This window comes from Budorcas taxicolor, chromosome 17, assembly GCF_023091745.1.
Source record: "Budorcas taxicolor isolate Tak-1 chromosome 17, Takin1.1, whole genome shotgun sequence".
NCBI lineage: Eukaryota > Metazoa > Chordata > Mammalia > Artiodactyla > Bovidae > Budorcas > Budorcas taxicolor.
Window position 1 is genome coordinate 7043806 of NC_068926.1, and position 25798 is coordinate 7069603.

The 25798-nt window shown below is 42.8% G+C and overlaps 1 protein-coding gene and 1 non-coding gene across 5 annotated transcripts in view; one reads left to right on the top strand and one right to left on the bottom strand.

Annotated features, from left to right (window-relative positions):
• The window catches only part of FHIP1A (FHF complex subunit HOOK interacting protein 1A), a 305419-nt gene extending 290130 nt beyond the window's left edge, over window positions 1–15289 (bottom strand). For all 4 annotated transcript variants that reach the window (XM_052655131.1, XM_052655122.1, XM_052655124.1 and 1 more), the window contains exon 1: window positions 15025–15289. The gene's annotated coding sequence lies outside the window, so the exon portion shown is untranslated. The remainder of the gene's footprint in view (window positions 1–15024) is intronic.
• A 10157-nt stretch (window positions 15290–25446) lies between these two features.
• Window positions 25447–25572, top strand: LOC128062708 (small nucleolar RNA ACA64). The gene has a single exon (XR_008200858.1). It is a non-coding gene; the product is annotated as a small nucleolar RNA ACA64 (small nucleolar RNA).
• The last annotated feature ends 226 nt before the right edge of the window (window positions 25573–25798 follow it).

Below are 25798 nucleotides of genomic sequence, written 5' to 3' on the forward strand. Positions count from 1 at the left end.
TACAGGGTTATCATTACCTTCTTTCTAAATTCCATATATATGTGTCAGTATACTCTATTTGGTGTTTTTCTTTCTGGCTTACTTCACTCTGTATAATCGGCTCCAGTTTCATCCATCTCATTAGAACTGATTCAAATGTATTCTTTTTGATGGCTGAGTAATACTCCATTGTGTATATGTACCACAGCTTTCTTATCCATTCATCTGCTGATGGACATCTAGGTTGTTTCCATGTCCTGGCTATTATAAACAGTGCTGCGATGAACATTGGGGTACATGTGTCTCTTTCAATTCTGGTTTCCTCGGTGCGTATGCCCAGCAGTGGGATTGCTGGGTCAAAAGGCAGTTCTATTTGCAATTTTTTAAGGAATCACCACACTGTTCTCCATAGTGGCTGTACTAGTTTGCATTCCCACCAACAATGTAAGAGGGTTCCCTTTTCTCCGCACCCTCTCCAGCATTTATTGCTTGCAGACTTTTGGATCGCAGACATTCTGACTGTCACCAGTATTTTAGTAAGGAAGAGTAAAGTGGGTTTTTATCTAAGATTCAGGTCTTACAATTTCTGTATTCCAAGTGAAGGGATATTCACTCACCCCTTACTTTTCTTAAGAAGTGCAAACAAGTACATCCGAAAAGGTAGTGAAAACTTGAAGGATTAACGAGGATATTAGACATCTCACATGTAATTTTTTTTTGGCCCCACATTGCAGCTTGTGGGATCTCAGCTCCCCAATCAGGGATCAAACCCAGGCCCTCAGCAGTGAAAGTGCAGAGACTGAACCACTGGTCCATCAGGGAATTCCCTAATATCTAAGGTTTATGAACAGAAAAAAAAAAATGAAGCTTTTATTTATCAGGGCTTGACATCCTTTCCAAATTCTGAAAGGAACTGACACTAAGGCATTTTGATTTACCTGCTCTGTTTGTGTTTATGTATGATGAGCTACCATCACTCAGGTCCGCAATTAACAATGTATAGCTATTCACAACCTGCCATTCCCACTTCTTGACTCTGCTGGATTGTTTAAAGCAAATCTCAGGACTTCCGCGGTAGTCCAGTGGTTAAGACTCCGTGCTTCCGCTGCAGGGGGCCCAGGTTCAACCCCTGGTCAGGAAGCTCAGATCTCACACGCCTTAAAGCATGGCCCAAATCATACACCATATCTGAGACAAGAAAAAAACGGCCCACAAAGATATGTCATTTCCCAATCCCCAGATGCTCTGAATATTCATTTATACAGGGGGAGAAATGCAGCTGTAACTTTCAGTCTTAAGGAGGAATTCATCTTGGATTATCCAAGTAAGTCCTAAATGCAATCCCATGTACGCTTATAGGAAAGAGGTAGAGGAGACAAGACACAGACATACCAAGAGGAGAAAGCCACGTGAGGTGGGACAGAGATGCAGCCACAGCCCAAGGGCAGCTTCCAGAGAAGAAAGAATTCTCCCCCAGCTCCGCACAGGGGCCACGGCCTTGCCTACGCCTTGACTTTAGACTTCGAGCCTCCAGAACAATAAGAGAATAATTTCTGCTGTTTGATCCACCCAGTCTGTGGCAGTGTCACCATAGTTATAGGAAACTAACCAAACATTATACAAACTGAAAATTTTCTCACCATGTATACTTAAGAAGTACTCTTTTTAAAAATAGTGCCATGATCATTCCCTTTGTTAAAGTCCTTTAATGTGTCTATATCCAGAGTTTAAATTTCCCAAATTGCCTCAGTTTCATATTTCTAATTTATAACTCTGTGGTGATTTAGCCAAACCAAGATACAAAAATACTTATGCCTCTTAAGTCTCAAGGCAACTTTTTTAAATATAATAAATAAATAAAAACACTTATCTGACACTGACTTTGGGGGAAAAAATAACAGTTCCTTCTTTTTCTTGCCACTTATTTACTGAACAAACAAAATAACTTGTTCTGCAGAAATATCTACATTCTGGATTTGGCTGATCACATCTCCATGATATTTTTAAAACATGGTCCCCTTTTTCCTATGCTTCTTATAAACTAGCAGTTAGAGACAAAGTCTTGATTGGAATCATATTCAGGTTTTTGATAAGTAATGTCAAATGGTTCTATATATTTCCTATTTTATCCAATTAGGGGGCACATATTTACTTTTTTCTCTTTTTGTAACATTAACATTGATTGGTGGGTACAGGGATTCTCTGTCTGATGTTATCAATTAGAAAGTTCCCAACTGCCCTTTGACCTAGGTTTCAGGAGTCACTGACAATCATTCCCTAGGTTGTTATTTCATGATGGGTAATAAAATGGGAGTATTTTCTTTATGTCATTCCTTCTGCACTTATGGGTTGGAATTCTAAAAATCAGGATTTTGTACAAACCACTTGTTGGCTCCTCTGAAATACAGCGTTGGTTCTTTTAAAAAACAGGGAAAGTAAGGTCAGTGCTTGATAACACCTGTTTAAGGCAGTGTCAGACAGACATCTGCCTCCTGACTATTAAGGCTACCCTGGTCTGACTCAATGAGTGTTACCTTCTCAAGTGCACTCCACATAGTCCTCAAGTCACCAGTTCAAACACTCCACCTACAATACGAAACCTATTTTCAAAGAACAAAAGGCAAGACCCAACACGACTATGTCGATTTGATGTCGATTCTCAGGATTTACACCCCATCAGACCAGGGCAAACTCTTCAACCAGCCCCATGGAACCAGTCCGCCTGCGGCTGACTGATCCTGTCTCACTGGCGCAGCCCATCTTCTCATTCTGGACTTGGCGCCTTTGGCTGGTGCTCTGCACACCTGGCGCTCTCCCTGCAACCAGCTCAAGCTGTCCTCTTTGCCCTCAGCAGTAGACACAGCTCCTGCTCCTGCATCCAGCACCCACCCTTCTTCAGAGAATGGCACGACCCTTCTTTCAGGAGACTGCTCCTTTTCCCCACCCAAAAAATGTGTTTCTAGATGGGGCTGCCCACTGCCAAATAACGTGTGCCGCCGGCCACAGGGAAAAGGGTACCATCCAAGGGAGGTCAACCAGAGGCAGCCCCGGGATTCTGAAATGTAGATTAAAAGCTCAGGCCCTCTTTCTGGGTGATCCTTGGCTTTCGGGCAGCCATGCCCTCAGCCACGTGAAGAAAACTGACCCAGAGAGAAGTAGAGGGAAAAAAAACTGACCCAGAGAGAAGTAGGGAGAAGCAGGGAAAAGACATGGAGACTCTCAGTGGTACAGGAGTTTCCAGCTCTGGCTTCCAATACCTCCTTCACTTCTCTCATACCTCTGACCATGTGAGTCAATAAATTCCCTTTCCATATAGTTGAGATTTCTAATAACTTACAACCAAAGGAATCCTAACACAATCCTCACGACAGTGACCTCTACATTTCTGGTTTCCTATGCTTATTTTCTGTACAAATAACACTTAATCACAAGCTGTCCTAATTTTTTGTGTGTCAAATACATCTCTGTCAACATCTTTTGTGGCCTTGCAGACATATTAACTCATAACTTTTGAAAGAATCCCACTAACAATCCCTAGAAGAGTGCTAACAGAGATTTAGTACATAAATAACAATTACCATGTACTGATCATTACTTACATGGTAAGCATTTCAGATGTGTTATCTTATTTAACCCTCAAGGAAAATTCCTGCGGGGGGCGGTGCATTATAAACTTGGGCTTCCCCGATGGCCCAAGTGGTAAAGAATCCACCTCCCAATACAGGAGACGCAGGAGATGTAGGTTTAATCCCTGGGTCAGAAGATCCCCTGGAGGATGAATGGCAACCCACTGCAGTATTCTTGCCTGGAGAATCCCATGGACAGAGGAGCCTGGTGGCTACAGTCCATGGGGTCGTGGAGTCAGACGTGACTGAGCACAAAAACATAAAGAAGCTAAGGTTCATCCCAGGAAAGCAACAGGTTCACAGACACAATTATTAAATAGCAAGGCAGCGGTCTGAGCCAGATTTGTGTCCAAACTGCACCTTCTCTCCACCATGCCCATGTTGCCTCCCACAACAATAAATACTTGCTAATTAACTTACCAGAGAGTATAACTCACCAAAGGCCTCCATTTAACCCCTGACTCTCCTCTGACCTCAAAGTACATGCCCTTCATCATTAAGCACAGCCTTAATATATGGATGCATAAATAAATGAGCCATATGAAAATAAGTACCTTGAAAAAGTTATAATACAATTTCTCCAAAATTACTACTGGCAGCCTGAAGATGAAATGCTGGCATTCCTCTTAAGGAAGAGGTAAAAGGATGAATATTTAAGACCCCTCTGCCTGAACAAGATGTATACAACTCCCCTGGCGGTGATATTTCAAAACAGCAAAAAGAGATTGGTGAGAGCCTGTCGCTGTGAGACACGCCTTCAGCTCTGCAATTGCTCAGAGGAATATTCTTGTGTCATCATTAGACACTAATAGTTATTGAGCACTCCCATGGCTTGGAGGCAAGAACAGCAGCCCTTTAGGAAGAAAATGGCTCCATCTTCTTAGCTCAGTCATGACAGACCAGGAGGACAGGAACAGCAGTTTACTGACAGAGAACCCCAAAATCCCCAGTTCCCATCTCTACTCGATCTGCACACTTCAGGCCAAGGTTTTCGATTCCCTGCTTCTGTGTCCAATTACTGCTGGAACTACTCTATTAAACTAACTTCAAGGCAACAACTGTTTTCAGCATCTACCCAAGGACTTTCCAATGAGAAGTGTCCCATACACGTGTTGGTGTGTCTCTTTTTTTTTCCTTCCTCACTTTTTCCACTCTACTTGGGGACCTTATACCATACATACACTCTTCTGAGGAAGACAGTGATTGTTCCTAAGAAGGCCAGAGCTGCTATCAAAGAGGCGTGCTCCTTGGTTATAAGTTGGCAAGAGCAGAGCCAAGGGGAGAGTGTGCCCAGCACACACTGGAGAATGGCTGTACCCCTTGACGGCATGGGACTTTGCTAACCTGCACGCTCTGGTGAAAGACGAGCCCTGAAGCACTCAGTACCACCACAGACACAAAACAACTTCAGATGAGACTGTATGTGCGACAGTGCTCTTCAAGCCGTGAACAGCCAGGAGACTCTAAATCACTCCTGCTGTAGATGCGGCGGCAACAAAGGCAACGACCTGGCGAATAGGTGGGTATGTGATTTGAAGCCTGACTCGGTCTGGACGTGCTAAGTCGCTTCAGTCACGCTCGACTCTTTGTGACCCTATGGACTGTGGCCTGCCAGGCTCCTCTGTCCGTGGAATTTTCCAGCTAAGAACACTGGAGTGGGCGTCATGCCCTCCTCCGGGGAATCTTCCCAACCCAGGGATTGAACCCTTGTCTCTGATGTCTCCTACATGGGCAGGCAGGTGTTTTACCACAAGTGCCACCTGGGAAGCCCAGCTCTGAATAGACGGGACCTTCAGTAATAAGAAGGGAAAAAGGAAGCAGGGCCAACAGGATTTAACAGAAAGCCCAGACAATCAGGGGTGTGAAGAGTTTTCAAGACAGCAAGCTCCCGAAGACCTCCGTGGTAGCTGGCTAACTGGCTAAGCCACCAGTTGCTAAGACTCCGCGCTCCCAATGCAGGGGGCCTGGGTTTGATCCCTGGGCACAGAACTAGATTCTGTCTGACACGACTGAAGATCCCGTGTGCTGCAATGAACAAACAGTGCAGACAAATACATAATTTTTTTTAATCTTTGAAAAAAAAAAAGACAGCAAACTCTCAATCAATTCAACAAACACTTTACTGAATGGCAGGCATTGGTCTACATCTTGGGACACAGCCAAAGAGAGTCAAAACTAATTCAGCAGAGATCCCTGCCCTTCGTGGAGCTTTACGTTCTTATTTGGGGGTTAACTGATAAACAATACCCAAAATAAATAAGTAAATTGTAATATGTTAGAAAACAAGTGCAGGACAGCAGGGGAAGGGGGAAGGAATGTGCAGAGGATCTGTAATACTCTGAGATTAAAAGACACACCAAAGTGCATAAGGGGGTCAGATTTGCAATGATGTTCCTCAAAAACTACATTCAACTGCAGGAGAAATGAGGAAAACCAAACAGAGCTTGAAGGAAATGTGCATAAAATTGGACAAACCCAAATTGCCTAGGAACACAGAGCTCTTTTTCCATATTTCGTCTTCTTGATCCTTGCTCAAAATTATTGACACCAACATGCTACATAATATAATTATGGAGGAAGATATGAAATAACTTCACCATGGGCAGAGCAAAGGGAATTATAAGAGACAAAAGCATAGCAGAAGAGAGCAAAAATAGTTGCAAACCAGTACTTCAGGAAAGGGCTAATTCAACAGAACTTTAAATATGGCTCAACTTTTTCTTAGGAGAAGTTAGCTCTAGGTCAAGGACGATGTATAAGTTTTGTTTCTAGTAACAACTCCAAACAACTGGCAGAGTCTCCCTGGAGCGCTGCTCTGATAAAGAGTTCTGAGTCTTGTGGGCAATGAGCTAGACATTTCTTCCCTGGGCACAAGGTTGAGGGCAGAGCACACATGCCCCATACTTGCCTCTCCTTCCTTGGTAGAGCTTAGTGCTTTAAAAGAAAATCAGTAAACACTGACCACCCTCTATGTGAAGCAAAACCAAGAACAGTGGAGGATTTGCAGTAAAGAGCTTGACCCGAGTCCTCATGGAGTTTATAACTGGGAATAAGAACAATTGTATAAAAGATTTTTTAACACTAGAAAGCTAATGACTAAATTCCTAAAATTTCAGTACAGAGATTCAGATGCCAGGAAACTGCTACAGGGGAAGATAGCCAAGAAAGGCTTAATGGAGGACACAGGCTCGGAACTGGATTTGAAGAATTCACATCACCGAGATAGGAAAGAGGAAGGACCAGTCCCATCAGAGAGAGTGGGAAAGGTGTGCTCAGGAATGAAGAACAGATCGGCACGGCAGCCTGAGCAGAGGGCCTGCATGGGGCACACCACAGATGCCTCGAGTGTTAGGGATCGCCAGGGAAACAGACCAGCCGAAGACATACAGATAAGGGAGGTGGACAGACGTAGAGAACAAACATGGACACCACCGGGAGAAAGGGGTGGGGTGGGATGAACTGGGACGCCGGGACTGACATATTTACACTCCTATGTATAAAATACATAACTAATGGGAACCTGCTGGATAGCGCAGGGAACTCTAGTCCGTGCTCTGTGGTGACCTAAATGGGAAAGAAATCCAAAACAGAAGGGATGTGTGTATACATATAGCTGATTCTCTTTGCTATGGAGCAGAAAGTGACACAACATTGTAAAGCAACTATACGCCACTAAAAATTTAAAAAATAAATCAAGGATGTATATTTTCATATATATATATAAACAGACAGAAAGGTTTATTATAAGGAATTGGCTCATGCAATTAACAAAGGCTGAGAAGTCCCAAGATCTGCAGTTGGCAAGCCAGAGGGGAACAGCTGATGATACAGTTCAAGTCCAAGCTTAAGGCCAGCGACACAGAAGATGGATGTCCTAGCTCAAAACCTGTCAGGCAGAGAGTGCAAATTCTCCCTTCCTCAGCCTTCCTGTTCAATTCAGGTCTTCAGTGGACTGAATGAGGCCCATCCACAACAGAAAGGCCCTACTTTCAGCAGAAAGACTACTCAGTCTACCAATTCCAGTGTCAAGCTCATCCAGAAACAACCTCACAGACACACCCAAAACAATAAATCCCTGGACAACCTGTCACCCAATCAATTAAATCTGGCACCTAAATTTAGCCATTATACCTTGAACTGACTTATTACTCAGTAGGCAACAAGGACCATGATTAGTGACATAAGCAAAGCTGTACTTTATAGAATCAGACCAATCATGGCATGAAATGGATCACAGAAAGAAAATCTGGAAATGAAAACAAGGTAAAAGACATTATAACTGCCCATGTGATGATAAGACGCAGACCGTGAACAACACACACGTACGGGATTCTGTTCACAATAAGGTTCTCAGCTAGGTGACTAAGAGGAGTTACTCTTGTCCTCCTATAGGTTAATAGGATGTCAGGATCCAAATAAAGACCTATGCAGCAGGAACTGGAGAAGCAAGCCTAGGATTTCAAAGGTCAGCAACGAGGATGCAGATTTAGGGATCACCTGTGTAGGGGACGGAGCCAAGTTGAGAGTTTGCTCCAGGAGTGCCCCCCCGACAGAAGCCCGAAGGACAGCAGGTTGAATCAGTCAGGCTTGAGTCAGAAAGTCGTTCTGTGACTCACTGTGGAGGAATGACCACTCCTAGGTGGCACACTAATTCTAAAACGTGATCAAGAGGTAGGATGACTTTAGGAGGAAAAATGGGAGAAGCAATACAACCAGCCCCCAAACAACCAAAACACAGCTTACAAGCTGATTCATCAAGAGCGACTGCAGGGTCCACTTTCCAAATCGGACACACCAAGTCCTCAACATGAACCCAGTGGAGAAGTACAAGGAGGAAACTGAAAGACAAACCTCATCAAGCTGAAATCAGCATTAACCATTAAGGTTTAATACAGCTCGAGTAAAGAGCACCTTGTCCAGTATTTCCTGAAGCAAACCAAGGTCAGTGAAAGTCCTGTTGCCACTTTTTTCATAAACATTACTGCATCTTGCTTAAAATAAGGAAAGTGTAAACATTCTGAAATATATCACAAACAGGAGGGATTTTAAATATTCAACTTATTTAAAAAGTGACAGTCTTAGAGAACAGGCAATAACTAAGACTAATACACAAGATATGTTTCATCTTCCCACAAAAAAAACCCAAAAGGTACGAACTATATACAAGCAATGAAGTTTCACCTGTATCCTAAAAAATTCTTAATTTATTAAGAAATTTTTCATATACAAGACATCAAGAAGCATTTTTCCTAATAAAATAAATATGGGCAGATATCATCTTAATTTTAAGGGTGCACCAAATATTTATGCTAAATGACCTACTGATGGTCATATTTTTAAAGTATAGCTTATATTACTTATGCATAAATACACACATGTATTACACACAAGTGTGTGTATATACACATATAGGGTATGTGTATATATATATATATAAGTGTGCATGTGTGTACATTTATATTTGTTAAGATGTTTTTATACTCATTCTAATATGTTACAAAGAAAATCATGAATGAACTCCAAGTACAAGTTCCATGAAGACAAACAAAACAGAAGGTTTTCATCCTGAGGAATGAAACATAATCCTCTAATTGAATGGCTATGAACAAAGCTTGGACTCCATGAAAATATTAATCAGCTCTCTAAGATGACCAATAAAAACTCTGCCACAGGAAGTGCTGAAATGTTCCTGCTTCAGTGAGCCTAGGTCATGAAATTCAGCCAAAGTAATTACATTTCACGTTTGCCACACACAGATGAGTAAAATTAGTTCCTCGGACTTTCTGCAGGTCTAAAGATCTTAAAATTGACCCATAACCAATACTTCAACAGAGGTAAATTTTCATACAAGAAGAGGAGCTAAAACACACTCACTCTGCACTCTGCAAAGCCTAGTGGATACCCTGAACTCCTTAATGGCATGTCCTAGAATAATGTTCTTTAAAAAAAATTTTTTTTAACTATGCTCCATAAAAAGTAATTAGCAGCTCATCCAACAACTGCAGAATATATTTAGAGCTGTTATCAATTACTATATTCTCTTGGGGAAAATATTAAAACCAAAAAAATCTGAAATGAGGTGAGCCTCACCTAAAAGCTTAGCACCTTTCGTTACGATGACCTTTTGTTTCAGAGTCTGCTCATATATTAATAATTTCTATCTTTGGTCCAATATATTCAAAAATAAAAAAGCCACTAATATAGTTTAAAACGGAGAGACACTACTGGAGGAAGTATAAATTAGAGATATTTAACTTTTCATCCCTCTGACTCTTTCACAAACCTTTCCTACCCAAGTGTACAAAGATATACTTTCAAGGATGTTCTCCAAAGTATTATTCTTACTACGGGAAAATGGGAAACCCCCCACATTTCCAACAATAGGAAATTGTTTAAATCACCTGTGATGCAATACTACACAGTATGATCTGTATGTATGGCTATGAAAACATTTTCAATGCATATTAAGTTAAAAATTAAGTTGAAAGTTGTGCTATTTTACCCCTACTTGTTATTAGAAGCACAATTATAAATATATTTTAATTTAGGAAAATTTGGGGGAACTTTCTCTAGAATACAACATCACAGTGCACGTTTAATTTTCAACATTACATACTTCTGTAGTGTTTGAATGTTGAATATGTATTGTGTGTATAATCAGAAAAAGTAAAGTTTTCTTTTAAGTTGGTGATATAATTTTGGAGAGAAAGTAGAAAATCTCAATGTATGGCAAAACCAATATAGTATTGTAAAGTAAAATTAAAAAAATAAAATAAAAGAAAAAGAAAATAGAAACCTTGGAGTGTTAAAAACTTTTCCATTATAGTTCTGCTATATCACCTGCCTCGGCCTCTCTCTTGGAAGACCATTGTTTCCTTATTCTCAGAATTTCAAAATTAAGCAACATACATAGATATCAGAAAGACCTTCTTATCATCTCCCATTAGTAATAGCTTCTCGAGATAAAAGTTTAGGCCAAACTCCAGTATTTACCAAATGCAACTGAGTAACACCGTCAATTTCTTAATAGCTGCAGACAGATTGCAAAAGTGTCTCTCAGTTCAGTTCAGTTCAGCCGCTCAGTCGTGTCCGACTCTTTGCGACCCCATGAATCGCAGCACGCCAGGCCTCCCTGTCCATCACCAACTCCCGGAGTTCACTCAGACTCGCGTCCATCGAGTCAGTGATGCCATCCAGCCATCTCATCTTCTGTCATCCTCTTCTCCTCCTGCCCCCAATCCCTCCCTGGGATTTCTTTGGAAGGAATGATGCTAAAGCTGAAACTCCAGTACTTTGGCCACCTCATGTGAAGAGTTGCCTCATTGGAAAAAAGTGTCTCTAATCCTAATTAAAAGTTATTATAGGCCCGGGGGGCTTCTGTCTATGGGGTCGCACAGAGTCGGACACGACTGAAGCGACTTAGCAGTGGCAGCAGCAACCTCAAAAGTGTACAGATTATGCAGACTTTGAAATTCTGAAGCACTTTTGTGATAGAAATATGAGGAATTAGAGATAATTACCTATTTTTGAATCCACAGTCCAACAACCTAATCAAACGCTGTAAAAAGCAGACAGAAAGGAGAAGGGAGCAATGCCTGGAAAGCTGACTGAGGAATCACAAGCACGGAGGAAAAGTTCCACCTGCCTGGGGAAGGGTGTGAACCTGGGAGACCTTAGCAAAACAACTCAACTATATTTCAATTTCCTCACCTACAAGATGAAAGGGCTGGAAATAAACAATCTCTGCAGTCTCTTTTGACTTTAAAATTCGAAAAACAAACCTTTACTCTTTCCTTGCCAAAGAAGACCTAAAAAAGCAATGCACATGTACACAGCATAAAATATAAGGTATAAGGTTATAAGGTACCCGGCCAAAATCAGCAAGAGTCCTGCCTGGCTCCTCCCCACCCTTGAGTTCCACTCTCCAAAAGAAGCCCTTTCAACTCTTTTAGATGTTTCTTCTAGTAATTAATTCCATACTTTTAAACCCCACACTTAAGTTCTATTTTCTGATTTTTTCAACTGTAGATCCTAGTCAAAGTTTCTTATGGCAACCAGTAGGGCATTTATTTACCTACCCCACTTCCTGGGGTGCAACTACACTGTTAAGATGCAAAGGATATAAAGATGACATGCATGTACACACACGTGTAAGTACGTGTTTCTACAGTCCCCCATGAGCTCACATTTTGGTTAATGAGAAATAAGACCCCATTTTGCACCCAAACCTGCACAAAATGCAGCAGAGAAAAAATTGAAAGCCTGTCCTCTAAATCAGAAACACTGCACTTGGGTCTGAGTTCAACATATACAGGAACAAAATATGCACCTAAAAGCTTCTTATTTTCTCTGAATCTCATCTGTTTTCCTCCTGTATAATCTGAATATAATAGCACGAACTTCAAAATGGTTAAAGCACAAAGCACAAATATGGTATATGCTCGGTCCCTCAGTCATGTTCCAACTCTTTGCAACCCCAGGGACTGTAGCCTGCCAGGCTCCTCTGTCTATGGGATTTTTCAGCCAAGAATACTGGAGTGGGTTGCCATTTCCTCCTGCAGGGGATCTTCCCCGACCCAGGGATCGAACCCGCATCTCTTGCATCCCCTGTACTGGCAGGAGGATTCTTTAACACTGTGCCACCAGGGAAGCCCCCATACTACATCTGATCTTAGCCAAACAGCCGAGAAGCGATGGCAAAAGCTGCCTTTTTGGTTAAGTCAGCCACCTCAAGACCCACAAAAAAGTTACTTTCTGTGACTGTCTTCACTAAGAGATCCCTATAAATGAAGTTCCTGAAGCTACTGGTCACTTGAGCACTGTTCTCCTGTGTAGGCTAAAAACTAAGAGGCAGACGTCATCAAGAGTAAGAGTGAAGTAAAGGTGTTCACTCTTCACACAAGTGTGAGAAGTAAGGGTGAAATAAATCACGTTCCACGGCCAAAATCTGAGGGGCCAGCTCTTCCAAGGTCCTATGTATCACCCAATGAGACAAACGTGCATAGAACATCGAGCATCTAAGCAGGGATCAGAGAAAGCAACTCTGTTTTATATTTCCAGAGAGAGGGAGCTTTCTTATCAAATTCTCTTTCGAAAAGTGAAACAAGAACATCATTTCCAAAGTCACACCTCAGCCTTCTATATGATATTTCAACATTATCTGTACATCTGCTTTCTGACTTGCAGACATAATCTACTGACTTCCTATATGGCAGAAAAGAACTCTGCAGAGAAAGTGTTTTGAACGAATTTCGAGAAGTTATCACGAAGAACTGTCCAGCAGTGCATTACCAACACTGTAGTAAAACAGTCCTCTCATTTCTGGTCTTCAAAGGCCTACATTAAAAGTGATACAACCTGGGCTCCCCTGGTTGTCCAGGGGCTGACTCCACACTCTCAAAGCAAGGGGCCCCAGGTGGATGCCTGGTCGGAGAACTAGATCCCACATGCCACAACTAAAGATTTCACGGGCCATAACGAAGATCAAAGATCCCATGTGCTGAAACTAAGACCTGGCTCAGCCAAATAAATATCTTTTCTTTTATATAAAGTGATACAACTGTACTGTCTCTATTTAGGGGAAGGTAGGAAGCTAGCTGGGTAGCTGTGCCTAGATTGTGAAACCACTCTAAATCTCTCTCTGAATCTAGCCCAGTGATAGGCAGTTTCTCTTGTCTTTTCCATCTGCCCCACACAGTTAAATCCTGTTCCTAAAGCTACAGGACAAATGACAAATGGGACCCCAAACTTTACTTCAAGACAAACATGGAAACGATTTCTATGAACCTGGCAGAAAGGGGTTAACTGGAACTAAAAGAAACCAGCTTTTAACTACCTGAAAAGGTTATCTAAATCCAACAAGTATGCCACATTAAGCCCTAAATGTACAGACTGAGTCTCCTGTTTGATTTCTGTCCAGCGAAGACTGCTGAAGTTCTCCAAATGTGGACTTGGGCTGTGGTACGCTACATTTGGGCAGTTTCAGGGGAAAATGTCTTGTCCGGGGCCAGGTGTCCAAGTGAATTTGAGGTCAGGCAGGTTACCCTGCCAACCAGACATGGTACATTAAGGAGAGGAAATCTTTTCTCTCGCTAATCAACAGGATAAAGGTGATTAAGCAGGAATTATTTTTCAATGACCTACATAATTTCATCAGGGCTGCTGTGGCTATTAGCAGAGAGCAGCTGACTTCCTAATGAGATGAATTTGATAGCAGGCCCCTTCCAGAGAAGGCAGGCAGTAGGCCCAGTCTACAGGGAAGCAACAAGTGGTGTGCACTGCTCACTGCTCCTCCTCAGGACGATCTCTCCTCCGTTTTTACTTCCTTTCTTCCACTGGGAATACTCCTCACCTTGGATGGCTAAGGTTGCAGCACCTGCTGAATGGTGGAAGCTGGGTCTATTTTTTGTTTAATTTTTATTTTATACTGGAATATAGTTGATTTACAATGTTGTGTCAGTTTCAAGTGTACAGCAAAGTGATTCAGTTATACACATTCATATATACATTCTTTTTTCAGATTCTTTTCCCATTTTAGTTATTACAGAATATTGGGAAGAATTCCCTGTGCACCCAGTTGGATCCATCCATTCATAACACAGCAGGATAAATTAGGAGTCTGGGATTACAAAACCCGGCTCTATTAAGAATGGATGGATCCAAGTGGGTGGGAGAGAACTGGGCTAATTCATTAGACCTGCCCACTTGATTCCCAAAGTCCCCAGAAACAAGGCTACCTACCCCTGCCATTAACACCTGGCTCTGGCTGGGCTCTTGAAATAGGACAGCAGTTCCACTCCCGAGCAGAAGTGGAATTATAACAAAGGACCTTTGTTAAGGTCGAAGCAGGACACACACACACACACACACACACACACACACCACCATCATCATCATCACCGTCAATAATAACCACGACTTGAAAGCAATTTCATTAGAGAACTTGATGAAATTGAGCAAAAGCCACCCAACGAGTAAGTCCTCACACCTGGCAAGTACTGCGAAGTTCAGAGTGGCACCGCCTCTGCCTCTGGTATAAAAGCGACACGGTCTAGAGAGGAAAACTGAGCCCCAGACCTCTTCGCCTTTGCCTGCTCCTCCCGTAGGATTCAGCTCTCCGGCCCCAGGGACCAAGAAAAGGGTGGAGAGCCCTAATGCCACCCTTCTCCGTCAAAACAAGCTAGCTCTCTCTCCCCCGGGATCAGTCACCGAGTAACGCCCGGTCCCGCGGCTCGGGGAGCCAACCTCCTCCCCGCCGCGCCTGGCCGGACACGGAGACCTTGTCTGGGCTATTCCCAAGGGCCCGCTCCCAATTCCTGCGCCTCCCTCCCGGTCGGAGGGCTCGGGAAGAGGCGCTTCCCACAACCCCTAAAGCAAGAGAGCCCCTCAAGCGCAAGTCTCAGAACCCCGCGCCACGTACCTGTCAGTGGCCGCGGCTCCTCCTCCCGAGGGCGCGGTGCGCGGACAGTGCAGAAAGTTTGTGCCGCTGCCCGCGCCGGACGCTGCGAGGAAGGGGGAGCGGGCTCCTCGCCGGGTCCGGGACAGGCCGCTCCGCTCCCGGGCCGGCCGACGCTCGCAGATCTCTGCTCGGCTCCCCCCTGCCCGGCTCCAAGTCTACAGCGGCTCCCCGGGAAAGGACGAGGCGGGAGAAGGTCCGAGCGCAACTCGCCGACGGTGCGTCAGCGGGTGGCGGAGTCGCGCCGCTCCCCGGCTCCCCCGCCCCCCTACCCCGAGCCCGCGGGAGCGCAGGCGGGGCTCGGCCGGGGAGGGGCCCAACCTGCCAGGCCGGCCCCGGGGAGCGCGCGCCCGGCCCCGCCCCGCCCCGCCCTCCGGCCCCGCCCCTCGAAGGCCCCGCCCCTGCCTCCGCCCCTGCCCCCTGCGCGTGGCCGCCAGGTGCGGGGTGGAGAGGGGTGGGGTCGGCTGCGACGTGGCCCCGGCGCCCGTTGCCAAGGTGAAGGAGGCGGAGCCTCTGAGGGAAAGTTTCCGCCGAAACTTGAACCCCGGGGAATGGAGGACACCTCGCCCTTGGGGACTCGTCTATCGCTGGAACTACACCACTTCACGAACACACACACACACACACACACACAACATTTATAATCGTGCCAAAAGGCTCATTACTTGGGTTTTGCTGAGTGGAGAAAGTGAGACACCTCCATGCAACACGCACCCTGTGAGTATAGGTGTACGTGTCACAGTTTACTGGCAGTTTTCCCCCAAATATGAGGGCCCTTTAATTGGACAGTTCAACAGCAAAAAGAAACTTCCCCATCTCACAACTCCTCGGAAAATGAGAGAGCAGGTTGGGAATCCATTTCCCTACGCCCAGGGTATGGCGATGGCCTTTGGCACTGCCTTTCCAGAACCCAGACCTTTCCAGAACCGGACTCCATGTTTGCTGGCTGCGTATCATCGGAGACCCTGCCTGTTGTCTTGCTGGCACTGCCGCCTCCTCCTCCCCATTTCTCCTCCTTCCAAGCTCCTTGCCTGTTTGGACGGTAAAGTCGAGGATCTGCTTTCTGAACTTTTAATCCAGGAGGAGGAATCAAATTCCTGGTTAGAGGGTCTCTTGGCATTTCCAGAGCCCTGTGGTTGGTGTGGCTGAAACTTGAGGTGAGCCGCAATCAGAGCGGGTTGGGCCGAACTATGGCTTGCAAAGGCGGATGTGGGGTTTTTCTTACCCGCAACATCCTGCTTGAGCCTCACCAGATTCTCCTTTGGAGGAAGTATATCTTCCTCCCTCCATTCTCGATGAATGGCATCCAGTGACAACGAAAATCAAGTCTATCTAGCTTCGGGTTCTCTCTTGCAACCTCAGTAATCAGAGGATGCAAAAACTTCACATTTCCAGCTCTACCACCACTGCTATTCTTGATGACTGCAGCAGGGATGCATCTGCTGCAAATAACTCTCAGGGGTCACCAACCTTCCACCGATAACAAGTGCAAGACAGGTGGCTAACTAAAAGCTGCGGAAGGACAGGGAGATAGAAGCATAGGAGCGAGGAAGTTCTGCCCAGCAGGTCAGGGCCTGTTCTAACAATTGGGATGTGGGGGAATTATTTATTCAACCATTATAGAGTGTTTTTTCCATGCTAGGCATTCTCCTAGGGATTGCGGACATAGCAGAGAACAAAAACAAAAATTTTAGCCCTCATGGAGTTTACCTTCCAGGCAGGAGACACAAATGATAAAGAAAATATGTGGACTACCATATGATTCGGAGAAGGAAATGGCAACCCACTCCAGGACCCTTGCCTAGAAAATCCCACTGAGGGAGGAGCCTGGTAGGCTACAGCCTATGGGGTCGCAAAGAGTCAGACACGACTGAGCGACTTCACTTCACTCATTTCACTCACTTCATACTTTATCCCTGGAGAAGGAACTGGCAACCCACTCCAGTATTCTTGCCTGGCGAATCCATGGACAAAGGAGCCTGGCGGGCCGTGGTCCATGGGGTCGCAGAGAGGCAGACACGACTGAAGTGACTGAACACGCACTCACGCCATATGATTAGAAATGCTGTGGAGAAAAAATAGACAGGGACAGAACATAGGAGAAAGCAGCGTGTTCTCTTAAAAAGGCGATCAAAGAAAGCTGCTGGAGATATTTGGGCAAAGGGCTGAAGGAGGTGGGAAACAAGATATCTGAGCTGATAACTTTTGAGGCAGAAAGCACAGCAAGTACAAATGCCCTGAGGCAGAGGCAGGAATATGCCTGAGTGTGCTGGGAGCAACCAGGAGGCCACTGTGGCAGAAAGAAGCCAGAGAAGAGGGAGAGGTGACATGGATCAAAGGGAGCCCCCACGCTGAGTGGGCTGGAAGCCACTGGAGGGGTTTGTGTAGGAAAGTGACATCTTCTGACACCTTGTAATAGGATCACTTTGACTGCTGGGTTGAGGGCAGTCACGGGTGAGGGCTGACGCAGAGACCAGTGAGAGGCTACTGAAATAACCCAGGAGCAAGAGGAGAGTGACTGGGCCAGGGAGACCGAGGTAGTGGATGGAGTGAGTTGACAGGGGAATCCTCGAAGCCTGGATATGGAGTGTGGAGGACAAGGAGTAACTGAAATTTGTTGCTGACATGCTGAGTTTATTCCTTAAAAAATAGCTGACTTTCTCCCTGTTTTAGAAGAAGAGACCTAACTAGTGAAGCTATTAATGAAAATGCATCTATTTCAGAGCGGACTTTAGCAGTTTAGTTTTTTACTTTATAAACTGTGACTATGAGTATGCCAGCAGCATATGAGGTAACTTTTATATTTAAATAAATTTCACTTACTCTGTAAGTCCAGGCCTCTTTGAAATCTATATCAATCTGCTTTGAAATACAGTCTCTACCTATGATCATAATAACAAAAATGCATTGTTGCATGATCAAAAATTATTACTTTGGTTACAGAAGGGGTTTCCCTCCCTGGCTTCCACAGTGAGAGGAACTGTAATGATTATTTTAATATTTCTTTTTTTTAATTTAAATTTATTTATTTTAATTGGAGGCTAATTACTTTACAGTATTGTATTGGTTTTGCCATACATCAACATGAATCCACCACGGCTGTACACATGTTCCCCATCCTGAACCCCCTCCCTCCTCCCTCCCCGTACCATCCCTCTGGGTCATCCCAGTGCACCAGCCCCAAGCATCCTGTATCCTGCATCTAACCTAGACTAGCGATTCATTTCTTATATGATATTATACATGTTTCAATGCCATTCTCCCAAATCATCCCACCCTCTCCCTATTTTAATATTTCTATCAAATATGTTCAGCTATAAAAAAGAAAACAAGGAGGATGCTGAGCGGTTTGGCCTAACAGCTGGAAGGACAGAACTGCCAGAACAAAGATGGAGAAGACTTAGGACTTCCCTGGTGGTCTAGTAGCTAAGATTCAAGCTTCCACTGCAAGGGACCCGGGTTCCATCTCTGGTCAGGGAACTAGATCCCACATGCCACAACTAAAGACCCTGCATGCCACAATGAAAATAAAAGATCCCACATACCACAACTAAGACCCAGTGAAGCCAAATAAATAAAGAGAAACACTTTTTTAAAAAAACAATGGAAAAGACTTCAAAAGGAGTAGGCTGAGGGTGAAAGTAAGAAGAAAGTTAAAAGGAAGACAAGAAAGAAAGGACACATGATTTGGATGATCTTTGATTTCTTCAGCTTATAAAATGTTAAGATTGTTGGTGGTGCTAGTGGTAAAGAACCCACCTGCTAATGCAGGTGACTCAAGAGATGTGGGTTCAGTTCCTGTGTTGGGAAGATTCCCTGGAGGAGGGCATGGCAACCCACTCCAGTATTCTTGCCTGGAGAATCCCAATGGACAGAGGAGCCTGGTGGGCTACTGTCCATAGAGTCGCAGAGTCGGACACGACTGAAGCGACTTAACACGCGCATAACACGCACGTGAGTTAATGTGGTCGAGCATCGAGGACAGTACCTGACACCTGGCAGCCACTTAAGGATGTTAGTTCTCTCTCTGCAAATACGAAATTCATAGATTTCCATTATGCCCTAAAAGTAAAGAAAAGGGACCAAAAACAGGAGAGAAGGGACATGAAATGAAAATGTAAGAAATGAAGTCCAACGAAAGTGCCTAATGCCGATTATCTGTTATGACAGTTTCCCCTAAATTCTGCTTTCTCAAAGGGAAAAACTGAGATGTCAGAGTTTGCTAGTTTGGGAAAGGAGTTTCAAGTATGAAAAGTTGGTAATAAAACAGAAAAAAAAATCCACAACTGAAGTATTAAGCAAAGAATTTTGATTGCTACTGCTTATAAACCATTCTTACAAATAAGACAGACATAAGAATAGAATAACAATCAAAGGAGATGAACAGAGAATTATTTTTTTTAAGTCCATAATTTTAAGACATCAAACCGTATTAAGTAAAGCTAGAATGAGAGGCAACTATTTTTTTTATTTATAAATTTAGCAAAGATTAAAAAAAAATTATGCCTATTGTGGATGTTGGACAATATCCTGCCATATGGAAGGGAGTATAAGTCACAATAATTGTTAGCAATTTGTGTCTAAATAACTAAAATGCTTATACTTTTTGAACCAGAAATTTCACTTCTAATAAGTTATTCTAATATTCAAATATTTGCTAAAAATACACATATATGAATGTCTACTACACTGTTATTTAAATATAGTGAAAAAGTAGAAATATCCGAAATACCCAAAAGACAAAATTAGAGTAAGCATAAGTACAATATGTTATGGGTTAGCCATGTTATAATATTATAGGCAGAATTTTAAAACATTGTTAAATATCTAGTAAATGAAAATACATTCACAATCCATTATTATATAAAATAAGCCTGCTACAAAATGGTATGTAAAATATGGTTCTCCTTTAAAATGTTATCTGTACCAATTGCTATCTCCATACTAGGATAACAGTTCATTTTTATTCTCTTTTTTGTGCTTTTCTCTAAGTTTTCTGGCATAATCAGGTATCCCGTTCTCCTAGAAGTGAAATTCCTAGATGATAGATGTGAGAGTTGGACTGTGAAGAAGGCTGAGTTCCAAAGAATTGATGCTTTTGAACTGCAGTGTTGGAGAAGACTCTTGAGAGTCCCTTGGACTGCAAGGAGATACAAGCAGTCCATCCTAAAGGAAATCAATCCTGAATATTCATTGGAATACTTTGGCCACCTGATATAAAGAACCAACTCACTGGAAAAGATCCTGATGCTGGGAAAGATTGAAGGCGGGAGGAAAAGGGGACAACAGAGGATAAGATGGTTGGATGGCATCACCAACGCAATGGACATGAGTTGAGGAGGCTCCAGGAACTGGTGATGGACAGGGAAGCCTGGTGTGCTGCAGTCCATGGGGTCACAAAGAGTCAGACATGACTGAGCAACTGAACTGAACTGAGACTGTATACAGGGGCTTCCCTAGTGACTTAGATGGTAAAGATCCTGCCTGTCAATGCAGGAGACGCAAGATACATAGGTTCGATCCCTGGGTCAGGAAGATCCCTGCAAAAGGAAGGGGCAACCTGCTCCAGGATTCTTGCCTGGAAAATTGCATGGACACAGGCGCCTGGTAGGCTACTCCTAGAGTCCATGGAGTCACAAAGAGTCGGGCACAACTGAGAGTGCATATGCATACCACACACAGGCTGTATATATCAACAACATTTAGCTAAAACTGTCAAACAGTTTTCCAAAGTAGCTATACCAATTTATATTCCCACTGGCAACGTATGAGTTCTGGTTTAGACATGCATTTTTAACAACATGCATCCAGTAAACAGCCATTGATTTGAAGCCTACTACTATACAAGTTACAGTAATTAACAAGTTAGAAATAAGGACACTGATTTGAATGCATATGTTAGTAACATAATAGGAACCATTTTTAACTTGTGCTTTTCATTAATTTATCTCATTTTATTTCTTTTTATACTCTCTAGGTGTGTTATATATGTTAAAGAACTAAAATTAGATTTCTTAAGTACAGGAGCTAGACAAGATTTCCTTCTTTTTCTTACCTCTTTTCAGTTCAGTTCCATTCAGTCACTCAGTCGTGGTCGACTCTTTGCGACCCCATGAATTGCAGCACACCAGGCCTCCCTGTCCATCACCAACTCCCGGAGTTTACCCAAACTCATGTCCATCGAGTCGGTGATGCCATCTAGCCATCTCATCCTCTGTCGTCCCCTTCTCCTCCCACCCCCAATCCCTCCCAGCATCAGAGTCTTTTCCAATGAGTCAACTCTTCGCATGAGGTGGCCAAAGTACTGGAGTTTCAGCTTCAGCATCAGGCTTTCCAAAGAACACCCAGGAGTGATCTCCTTTAGGATGGACTGGTTGGATTTCCTTGCAGTCCAAGGGACTCTCAAGAGTCTTCTCCAACACCACAGTTCAAAAGTGTCAATTCTTTGGCACTCAGCTTTCTTCACAGTCCAACTCTCACATCCATACATGACTACTGGAAAAGCCATAGCCCTGACTAGATGGACCTTGGTCGGCAAAGTAATGTCTCTGCTTTTGAATATGCCATCTAGGTTGGTCATAACTTTCCTTCCAAGGAGTAAGCGTCTTTTCATTTCATGGCTGCAATCACCATCTGCAGTGATTTTGGAGCCCAAAAATATGAAGTCTGACACTGTTTCCACTGTTTCCCCATCTATTTCCCATGAATCGATGGGACCAGATGCCATGATCTTCGTTTTCTGAATGTTGAGCTTTAAGCCAACTTTTTCACTCTCCTCTTTCATTTTCATCAAGAGGCTTTTGAGTTCCTCTTCACTTTCTGCCATAAGGGTGGTGTCATCTCCATATCTGAGGTTATTGATATTTCTCCCGGCAATCTTGATTCCAGCTTGTGCTTCCTCCAGCCCAGCGTTTCTCATGATGTACTCTGCATATAAGTTAAATAAGCAGGATGACAATATACAGCCTTGACGTACTCCTTTTCCTATTTGGAACCAGTCGTTTGTTCCATGTCCAGTTCTAACTGTTGCTTCCTGACCTGCATATAGGTTTCTCAAGAGTCACCTCCTTTAGTCCCACTTAAAAATGTAATTATGTGTTATATTCTATTATACATTTCTCAAATCATTAAATATTTAAAATACCAAAAATCCACGATCATATGAAAAAAGAAGAGTAGTATCTTACTAATACCCACACTTTCACATACTCTTCTTTCACACAGCTCATGAGACTGTAGTCCATATCTTCACATCTCATTGAGGAAATGGGCAAAGCATATCACCTTTAACAAAAAACAGAAGTTTAGGTGTAGCCTAGGGAAGTGAGCACTCTGAGATGAGGACATCAAAATGATCCCTTCATTGACCCAGAAACCTTGGAAACTAAAAAAAGGATGAAGATATTATCATTTGCAGTCAAATTAAATCTAAATTTAAATTACTCTCTAAAGTTGTTTTCCTTAAAAGGAACTCAAAAGTGAACAATGTATATCCTATTAGAATATTAATCAACCCATCAAATTCTTTTTTCTACCAAATATCTTAATAAATACACTTTGCTTTTGAATGATCTTTTCTCCTAAGGAAATTTGTCAAGTGCTCAGGGTCTACTCCACTGATGATATGAGGCTTATTAATTATTAAAACTCTTCTCAAAACCATCTGTCTTCTCTTTTAAAGCGAATCGCCATAGCATGTTAGGGGCTCTGGAGCAGATGCAGCTGACAGTCATGTCAAAACCCAGCTCGACTGCTTCCCAGCTTTGTGACCTGCATCAAATAAGTTTAATAAGTACTCATTCATTTCTTGTTGTGCCTCAGCTTTCTATTTAAAAATAACTATCACAGTACCTAGATCATTGGTTTGGAATGAGAATTGTACATCTCTATCTCTTTACATTTTCCTAAGTACAGTCTAAGGCACATAATAATAAGCACTCATTAATTTAGTTTTCAAGGCAATTTCTAGGGACTTTATCATAAAGACATAATTCTAAGCACAAAGATTCATGTGCAAGTATTGTCATATCAAATGAACAGCAAGTAACAGGAAAAAGAAAAACAAATGGCTACATACACCAAACTTCAATATTAATAAGGTGAACACATAATTTATAGTCTCCAAAAGATTTAAAATTTACTAATATGCAGTGTTGCAGAGTGGTCAACAAGTTTGTACATTGTTGGTAAGAATACAAATAAACACAGTTTTCTTGAAGGGAAAAAAAAAGTATTGTCATACTAGCAAGATTTTATAATATCAAAACTTTGGAAATAATTTAATAAATAGGAATGAACTAAAATTCTATCCTATCCAAACATAGTTTATCAAATAGTATGATCTCAGATTTATAAAATATATATATAAAATAAATCTCTTGATACATTCAGAACTACAACATATGGTTGTATGAGTGCTTCGCTGCATAATGTACCTCCCCTAGGGGCAAGTGAGATCTGAAATCTAGCTGTTCTCTGCTTGTCAAAAGCCATATACCCTGGTGCAGGGTTGCATTCACCTAGAGAACAGGATGTCTTTTTCTGAATTGCTCAAAGGGGTGTTATGACTCAGCACCAGTCATCTGGAAATACGGACAGAAAAAAAAATACTGGAAAGACACAAACCAAAGTATTAACACTGATTATGTTAAAGTAACAGGATTCTGAGGGAGGTTTTTTTCCACTATGATTTTCTATGCTTTCCAAATTTTCCATAATGAATATGCACTATTTTTATAATTAAAAGACAAAACTTTATTCTATCATGTATACTATCATGTAAGAATTGAATCGCCAGTCTATGTCTGACGCAGGATACAGCATGCTTGGGGCTGGTGCATGGGGATGACCCACAGAGATGTTATGGGGAGGGAGGTGGGAGGGGGGTTCATGTTTGGGAACACATGTAAGAATTAAAGATTTTAAAATTAAAAAAATAAAAAACTATTTAAAAAAAAAAAAAAACAAGCTAGATTTTAAAAATGCAAATCAAGGCACTTCTCCTGTGGTTTAGTGGTTCTAGTACAGGGGTTGTGGGTTCTATCCCTGGTCAGGGAACTAGGATCTCACATGTGGCAGGGTATGGCCAAAACTTAACTTTTTAAAAACTTGTTTAAAAATGCAAATCAAAGTTAGGGTATCACCTCATACTAATTAGGATGGCTGCTAATAAAAGGCAAAAAGAAAATAATGAGTGTTGGGAGAATGTAGAGAAATAGGAAGCCTTGTGCACTGTCAGTAGGGATATGAATGGCACAGCCCCTGTGGAAAGCAGTAAGACAGAGCCACAGAAAACGTGAAACTATAATGACCACGTGGCTGTGCTGTTCAGTCACTACGTCGTGTCCAGCTCTTGCGAGCCAGTGGACAGCAGCACACCGGGCTTCCCTGTCCTTCACCATCTCCCAGAGTTTGCTCAAACTCATGTCCACTGGGTCAGTGATGCTATCTCACCATCTCATCCCCTCCTACTCTCTTCTCCTTTTGCCTTCAGTCTTTCCCAGCATCAGGGAGAATTACCACATGCTCCAGCAATTCCACTACTGAGTATATATACAAAAGAATTAAAAGCAGGATCTGGAAGAGATATTTGCACACCAACATTCTGAGCAACATTATATTCAATAGCCAAGAGGAAGAGCTGGGAAACTTGGGCATTGCCCTTGACTTGCTGCCTCACCCAGGGCCATGCCCACTTCTTGGGGACAACCTGCAACCAACAGCTGACCTATGCAAAGAGTAAAGCTTGAGTTCAAATCAGAAGGGCTCCCCCAGCTCCAGAGTTCCTCACGGAATCAGGCCAAGACTGCCTTCATCCGTGTTGACCCGGAGGGAACACCCCAATAAACTGCTCCCACACAAATCTCTTGTTTTAGAGTCTGTTTCCCAGAGGGCCTGACCTGCAACCCTAATTCAAGAAATCCTTTCCTGATACTCTTACAGTTTCTTTTTTCATTTTATATTTTATCTTTAGATTTTTAAAAATATATTTAGAGTTTACTTTTATATAATATGGGGATCTGATTGTATTTCTCTCCTTGCAGTGAGAAAATTTCTCAGTGCCACTTATTAACACTAATACTCCATCATTTCTTCTGATTTTATTTCTCTATCGTATAAGAAATTCTCATTTATATACAGATCTGTTTCTTGATTTTCTACCCTGCCCTCTTGGCTTAAAGAGTTGATCCTGTGACACTGTTTCAATTGCTTTGGCTTATTTTCCAAAACTGTCTTTTTATAAATCACCAAATATATTCCAGAATTATTTTATTGATTTACCTCCAAAAAATCTTTCTAAAACTGTTTTCCAAATCACACTGCACTTACAGATTAATTTTGGAGGAATTAAATCTTTAATTTAAAGTGTTAAATCATCTCATTGGCATTGGTTGAAAATTACCTGTGACTTTGGTCACAGGTGAGATTCCTTGCCCAGAGCCACCAGGGCCTCAGCTCACTGTTTGCTCCTCCTTGTGGGGGAGGTGGGGGGGAACCCAGGCTCTGACACGCACCTCTGCTCTGGGCTGCCTGCGGCTGCTGGCGTGTTCTAAATTCTGGTATCTGACCCCTGACCTGTCTTCTACCCACAGGACACCTGGATGCTCAGAGTTTGAGTCCTATACCACCAGAACTGTAGGAAGAAAGGGGATCTGCTCTTGTTATTTTTTTTTATTGGAGTATAATCACTTTACAATGTCGTGGTAGTTTCTGCTATACAAAGAAGTGAATTTGCTAT